This window comes from Notothenia rossii (genome assembly GCF_949606895.1).
Source record: "Notothenia rossii genome assembly, chromosome: 3".
NCBI lineage: Eukaryota > Metazoa > Chordata > Actinopteri > Perciformes > Nototheniidae > Notothenia > Notothenia rossii.
The window spans coordinates 83,759,493-83,767,897 of NC_136901.1; the positions used below are offsets into that span (position 1 = coordinate 83,759,493).

The window sequence follows — 8,405 nt, forward strand, 5'->3', positions numbered from 1 at the left end:
ATGTGATGATCCTTTTTGATTTAACCTTACTGCAAGTTATTGCCTTTTATCTGTAGTTGCAGTTAGTCAGGGGAGGTGCCCATCATTTCCTGGTCCAACCCCCGTCTTTCAGTCAAAGCAGGAACTATAACCGTGATCTCACATGGTGATAGAATTGCTGCCTGTCTATTTGAATGTTTAATTAATAAATACAGTTAGATTGTAAATTAGATAGATGCTTTTGCATCTTTAGAAATAATCTTGAGATAGAAATGTTTTTACTTTAAAAGAGCATGTGTAAAACTAAAACAATGATGAAGCCTGCTGAAGTTTCATGTAGCTCTCACTTTACTTCACATCCTGTTGAAGCCCATAGTTCTGAGTAACAGCCTTGATGCTTGGTCAAAGGGTGGAGAGATGGCCCACCACAACGCATGACTCTCAGTGTAGCTGCTGCATGTGGCTTTGCTTCTTGTTCTCAAGCAGAAAGTCTTTACAAAGGGATGTCAGATCTGAAAGGTTGAGTGCTCGATTTTAATAAGTAGTTGACTTCTGACTTTCTATTTTGTATTTTGAACAACAAACATTGTCTTTTGCAAATAAATATTAATTTTGTGTGAATCACAAAATGTTCCCCATGTGTTTTTTCAGCCATGCTTCGGTCTCTCCCTCTTAAAAGCACTTTGCAAAAATGAAACATAACATGTATGATGTGTAAAATATTATACACCACTTCTTTCTCAGTGGAAATTGTTCACATATTTAACGATAACATGGTTATTTGCAATAAGAAAGGGCATGGCCTAGTCCCTTATGTCACTGGTTTTACTTTATAATGCTATAATGGATTGAAATGTCTCTCGTTAAAAAGTAATTGTTAGGTTTAAATCCTGATACATTTGGTAACGTTAGATAATCACAAATGGTCAAGACTGGTTGTAGGATTATAACGTTTACAGAAATACAGGATGCACAAAATCATATACTGTAAAAAATAAAAGGAAAAATGTTGGGTACTCTAAAATACATGAAGGCATGCTTTGGAGTTCACTGCCAATAAAGCAAGGGAGTTTTTGGTCTTTAAAAACAAATAAATCAGTGATACTCTACAATATTGTTCAACTTGTGAAAATGACAATGCTCTACCTTACAGAGAGCACTATCTCAACAGATACTTTAACCTGTAAGTTCCTCACATCTCTTGGTTTTGGTGATATTTCCTCTCACCTCTCCCCTACAGCTTTCTACCACCTACACTGTGGCTATTGTAATGTTATGGAACAAAACAGCTAGCCTACATAGAGGGAAATATACATCATTGAGCAACTCCAACAATGTCTTTGGTGTGTGGAGCCATCCAACTCACTGCTGTTGCTCAGTAAGTATATCCAGTATGTAAACCAAACATCTTATTAAGCTACAGAATTAGTTTTCTGTGACCATATGGAATCTGCAATGTACTTGATAAAAACAGATGTGTTTGCAAGCTAGCAGTCGTCATGTTCCCACATTGCTTTCCTGGTGTGTTACACGATTAACCACAGCCATCGGTCTGTTGAATAGAGTGACACTGAAGTAATGTCTCTGTGTGTGTCTTTTTTGTTCTCATGCTGGTATGATTAAAACGACATTCATAGAATGTGTCAATCGGGTTTTGCTGTTTAAATAGGTCCTGTACTTCTTAGCTAAGCACCAAAAACTGAAAACATATTTTATTATCTAATTAAAGAGGCTTCTTTGAAAAAATAAAATCTCAGTAGATAGAGATTTCGAAAGAAAATGGTCCTCAGTTTTTAAATGTAGTGGGGAGGTCATTGTATACATTTCAGCCAATCACTACAATTGCTACTTTGTAGACGTTGATCTTCTTGTGAGCAAACCTTCATTTGGGTGGAAAGACATCAGTCGTGAGAGACGACAGAGCTGCACCACAATGATCGGTCAACTGGCTGCTTTGATTCTTCTTTCTACGATGTGTAAGTGCTATTCTTTACTCCTGTATGAAAGACAATACCATTTGATGATCTTAAAGAAGATCTCCTCCATTAAACATTTTCTTTGTCTTTTTTCTTTAGCTCTGATTGAATCGGCAGAGGATCCTCACCTGATCTCTTTGGCTGTGGTAGAAGTTGGTGGAAGTTTTACTTTTCAATGTCCAGTTTTGGAGATCGAAGGCAAAATACTTTCTCTGTTCAAGCAGTCTCTTGGACAAATGGCCCAGCCAGTCTTTAATGTGATTTTTGGCAAACTAACAGTGACTGAACCTTTTTTAAATACACGGTTCACAGCAAGAGGACGAAGCAACATATTTCTGTCTCACTGGATGGGCGTATTGACTGAGTTTTGGAACTGGCATCTTCTTGGCTGTGAAAGGTAAATATCTATTACTTTCAGTTATTGTGTCAAGTCTCATGCCATACAAATCATTTATATAAAATGTTATGTTTTCTTTTACTGAATCACGCAGATCAGCGGAGATCTTTCTTCGTAAGGCAAAGTCCGAAGACCAAGTCAGTCCAACCCGGCGACTCAGTGACTCTGGAGTGTTCACTTATCTCCAAAAACAACGAAAGCGCAGATCAGTGTCCAGGCGAACACAATGTTTCCTGGTTCAGATCTGGATCAGGAGAATCCCATCCAAGCATCCTTTACACTCACAGTGAGGAACAAAAGGAACGCAGTTGTGTCTTCAGTCTGTCCAAAACTATACACAGCTCCTCTGATACCGGGACGTATTACTGTGCTGTGGCTATATGTGGACAGATCCTGTTTGGAGAAGGAACTACAGTGGAGACAAGTATGTTTTAAAGTTGAATTCTGAAATCTTTAGTACATTTTGAACATTAATGCGAGTCAGATATATTGAATAAATATTAATAAAGTTTATATAGAATAACAATAAATGATAGATGCTATTTTTTATGTATTTATGTTAGGATAAATATTGAAAAAGTGTATATAGAATATGTTTTAAATATCTATCTGCATAAGTCAAGTTGCATATTTCAGTCAAACAGATTCACAGCTCTTTGATATTTTAAATCTTAGTCCAAGTAGATATACTGTTTTGTCATGCACTTGAAAAAGTTGGTGCAATAAAAAGAAACGTGTCCTTAAACAGAAGGCTCTTTTTTAAAGTAATGATTGATTGACAAAGCCAAATACATTCTCCAAATATGACAGTATTTTTAACAGACAATATTGAGAGAAATGTAAATCTCTTAAAATTGGAATGAGGAGTTAAGTGTCTATTTTTCTAATTCCAGGATCAAAACTGGACGCAGTTGTCCTCGTACTTGGAGCACTGTTGGCCTGCTCTTTGACTTTAATCGTCATCCTTACTTTCTACGTAAATCGAGGAGTTTGTCCACACTGCAAAGGTAGGTTCCTAAATCATACAGCAAAGTTTCAGGCATTGATTTTTGCCCATGTTTTAAATTGTAGGAATGTAGTTTTATTGTAACTTCTGTTAATTTCACCCAGTAATAACAGGGCCAACATCACATTGGGCTTAAACCCAAGCACATAACATTCATTCACTTTGTGTCTCTTACAGAGGCCTTTTTTATATTAATTGTTGAATCATTTTCTTCCCAAGCTTCCCTCTTTTTAATCCTCATCAAGCAAGTATAAGTATTCATTTATCAGTTTAACCCAAAGGATATACATTTTGAGCTTTGTGTAAAATGGTTGCGAGTTTGAGTCCTGAGTTATCTCAACATCCTTTCAAATGTCTTCATCTGTCAAAAGCGGAAATTCAACTTAAATACTTAACTCTAAAATAATAATCTCTATGCAGACATGTCATGTATGATGTCACCATACATGTACTCAACATATTCTGTCAACTCATAATTACAGTTTCATGTAGTTATATTTCTAAATTAAATTCAAAAGTAAAATTCCCACAAAAGGGCAAAACTCCAGACTCTACTTTAAAATTCAGCGGACAATTGAACAATTCAACCCCCTCTAACATTATTTAACTTTTTCTGCAGTAGCAACGTGTACCATCCGTAATCCTAGAACCAACGAGGCGGCAGTGGACGAATCAACTGACCTGGTAAATATGTTTTGAACTTTGAAACTATAAACCAAATATGGAGGCAAAAAGCATCCTTGTACGACTTTAGACTCAAACATTCAAACATTAGACTTGGTTTGGATGAAGTGTTTTTCATTTTACAGGCCTACTATTTAAGGAATGTATATTTAATAGACTGTATGATTTGCAGGATGGAGATGAAGAGGAGGTAAACTATGCAGCACTGAATTACTCCACAAGAAAAGTGAAAAAAGTGAAGCAAAAGCAAGAGTTACCACAGGAGTGTGTGTACTCCGCTGTGAGAGCAAACCACACACAGCACCATGCGCCCGTATGAGCTTTAGCTTAGATCAGCTTTGCAAGTTTTTAACAAACGTTGTGCTGTTGATTACTTTGCTTTATATTTTGCTTTTAAAAAGCTAGTTGTTGATGTGACAAGCACGAAAGAACACTGCTTGTTGCACAGGCATGAGGAGGCGACTGAGAATGCCTCAAGTTGAAATCAATAAATTGTTCAAACACCCGGAGAGAATATGTGGGTAATCAATGCTCATCAAAAAGCAATGCTGCATCTAAAATAAGCTATTCATTTTATTACTGTGCATTATTATTTTGGATGCAAATAATTGAAAATGTGTCCTCTTAATAATCATCACCCAGCAGCATATACAGTGACTCGGAAACAGAGCAGTTTGGAACCGTACTGTGTATGATATATCAAAGTAAAAAGGTTTGCTAATATTGATTTAATGACAAAAATGGCTGGTTACTTTTAATTCTTTGACGGATAAAACGGGTTGAACTTTGTATGAACTATATATCATTTTCAAAAAATGATTGTTGTATGTACTTTTGGTTATATGGCACACATATGTTAAGAAAAATAAATATGTTTGCTGTAATTGTACTAGTCTTTCTAATAGCAGAAGAAGAAACATGAAAACAGAAAACAATCCAAATGACTGCTTTTCACCAAAAATACAGTAAAGAAAATTAAATTTGCTTTAATAGAAGAAAAAAAAAACACCTTTTAATGCCCCCTGGTGTACGGAGATGAGCAGAAAAGAGATTATATGTAGAGGAAATAGAGTCTTCCTTCTTTGCTCTACCAAGTTGATAAAGACAAAGGGTGTATGGCGGCATAAAATCAGTGTGACGACAGCATAGATGTTTGACAGGCATTCACTAATATCTGTGTTTGACAAAAAAAGTTCAACATAAAATGGAACAAAATGCATTTTTTATTTAAATTCATTCAATATCACTTAAGCATAAGAAAAACAAAACATCAAACAAACATTGTATGAATGATGCAAGCTAATTCCAACATGTTATAACAGCTTTAAACTGAAACACATTAACATTATATCACATTTGGTACAAAGACATCTGCAACAGTCAAGTCAAAAGGTGCCGTCTAAGATTTAAATCCAATATACTATGAGCAAATATCTACTTACACTCCGCTTGCTGATTGCGTTATGTGCCTATGCTAAAAGAAGAGCTGGTTGTGATCCAGCCAATCAGCATCAGGGTGTTTATGCCTGTGCAGAGGACAGGGGAAAGGAGGGCCATGGATGTGTAAAGAGAAAGGCAGTGGGAGCAAGAGGCAGGGTAAATACGAAGGGGGACATTTGTTTTAAGATCAAATATCAACAATCTTTCTTGAGAATCGCTGACTCCACATTTCACTCAGATCAAAAAGCCTTGGCAGCCGTGTAGACCCCCGGGCCAGTTTCCATCACGGTGAAGACGACAGTAGAATAAATCCACGGGTCTTCATTTCTCTGAGGAAATATATTACAAATTATTTGTGATGACAAACCTGATCGAGTTGCATCCTAAGCCTTTTGCAATGTTGATCTTACCTTCACATTCATTTTTGCAACATTTCCTTGCAGGTAAACAGCAGCTACAATATGAACACAAGTTAAAAATAGATAAGGATGCCTTAGCTTGTAAAAACAATGATATCAGCATCATCTAAATAATGTGTTATTCAGTGAGGTAACTTATTTTACCTTTATTATGGCAATAATCACACTTGTTTCTCTTGATGGCGTGAATAAGGATGGCTATAACAATCACACTAATGGCCGAGACCACAGACGGCAGAAGCAGAAATACATCGTCAGTCTGTAAATCACCAAAAGACAGTAAGCCGGTTCCTGAAACATGAAAGGAAAACACAATAACATTTAGTTGGAGTAAAACAAAATGTACTTTCACCCAAGAATATTTTACTTTACTTCAAATATTTCTTCACAATCAATATGGATTTGATTTGACTTTGATTTGAATGTAACCTCTTATCAATGCAAATGTCCCTATCAAACACTTCAACCACACTGACTTAAACCACTTGGGTTGCTTATTACAAACATGTGATGTGCATCAATGTCTAAGGCCAGATAAAATAATCCCCAAGACATCTGCAATACTTAAATTACATTGGCTCGGTAACATACCAATTTTCTGTTTTGTTGTATTTCCAAATAATATCTCTCCACATGCGGCCACATCGCAGTCACATGTCTTGTAGAAGCTGTAGACACATTTCTTCTTTGAGGGTCCACCTGGTTCCTTTTCATGTACTTCAACACCGTTTCCTCGAGTATTATTCAAACTTTGATTAAAAGCCTTGAAACAGCACAGATTTTGTTCTTCTGGTCGTGTTTTGTTCTCGGAGTCGGAGAGTATTGAACACTGCAGAGTCACAGAGTCTCCAGGACGGATTGGATCAGTTGGAGAAACTGCAGTGCTTTCAGGTTCTGGGAAATTCGAAAAGTTTCAACAGTCAAACAAAAGATAAAATGCGATCATGATTTTCAAATCAAAGCTGCAATCAGTATTTGGTTAACAAAAACTGCATTGTATTATTACTTCATAATTATACCGTCTCAAATAAAAATGCCTTGAGTGAGATTAAAAGTATCTCATTAAAGATACTTCCTTAGATGCAATTTATTGTTTCACTGGCTCTCTTATTTCTTGCTCTCTATGAGACTGACCGTTGAGCGGACCGACCAAGCAAGGAGGCAGAGGCAGAATGTCCAAAAATATAACCCGGCATGGGTATTTATTACAATCATGTGCACATAGTTCACCCAGCCTCAATCCTGCTCCTGCTGTTGTTCACGTGAGCCCAGCCTGCAGCCACTAGGATCTCACACACACTACCAGCCTCCACACAGACAGGGAAAACAGAGCCTAAATACCTATACACTAATTAGCACAACAAGACACAGGTGGGGGGGGGGAGCAATTAGACACAGGTGAGGGGGGAGGAGACAACACAGGGCACCAGATGCACACAATCAGCTACAACATACATGGGGAAGTTGTCGTCAATATACCCCAAACAGTACAATGATTATATCCACATGTCCACGTGAGCTCTAGTAACGGCGTCTCATCGTTACACTCTCAGACAATAAGTGTCGTCAATTTGAGCTCAAGTTCACATAAAGATGAATTATAGTTAAATAAGTAATAGTAGTTCAAAATGTGTGTCCCAATGTTGCAGTATAAAAGTGCATACATTTCTTTGCAAATCTACTTAAGAGTAAAAATGATACTGACAATAAACCATTTTTACTTTCTATTTTCTTATGTGGAAAAATAAACTAAAGTACATGAAACAGGAATTGTAATAATAAGAAGCGTATTTACCTTTAACTCTTAGGTCAGTTTGTGTCAGGAATATGATGTTCTGTTGGCTTATTTGAATACAGTAGTAGACCGCAGCATCACTTAGCTTTGCTTCTTTAATACGTAGAACAAATAGTTCACGCTCTTCTGTAGATGTGATGCGATCATTACTCTTAAGGCTAAATGTCTTCCTTAAGACTTCAGGAAAGTCTCCAGAATCAATCCTGATCCAAAACAAGCTTCCCAAAGACTTGCAGGGACATCTCAGCTCCACAGAAACTCCAACACCAACAGTCTTTGTCTCAAAGTTTGGTTTTTTTGTGCATCCTGAAAATACATTTTACATTAAACACAGAGAAAAAATGATCTCTCTCAATTATTGTAAACATGGACACACACATCTGAAAATCAATAGGACATTTTTACATGTACTTACGTCCCACTGCCAACATCAGCAGTAAATAAAATACGATCCTCATTTTCTGTTTATTCCACTTGAGACTGGTGCAATTTTGATGCGCGTTAAAAATGATTCACTATAATGTCATTATATCAAGTGGGAGGTAACAGTTTCAGAGCAATCTCATTGGCCTCCTAAGTCACCTTTTACCACAGCGGAAATATAATGAACCATCAACTGCCTTGTGCAGCCTGAACACATGAAACAAAACCAACAGACCACTTTTCAGGTTGGGTTTCTATTACTGACACAGAGTTAAAACAGTAAATG

At 36.8% G+C, this 8,405-nt stretch overlaps 1 long non-coding RNA gene across 1 annotated transcript; it reads right to left on the reverse strand.

The window, feature by feature from the left end:
* Nucleotides 1-5,247: 5,247 nt before the first annotated feature.
* Nucleotides 5,248-7,189, reverse strand: LOC307034211. The gene is made up of 4 exons (XR_013806818.1): nucleotides 6,493-7,189; nucleotides 6,046-6,192; nucleotides 5,893-5,936; nucleotides 5,248-5,811 (listed from the first exon to the last, which is right to left on the reverse strand). It is a non-coding gene; the product is annotated as an uncharacterized lncRNA (long non-coding RNA).
* Between the last annotated feature and the right edge of the window lie 1,216 nt (nucleotides 7,190-8,405).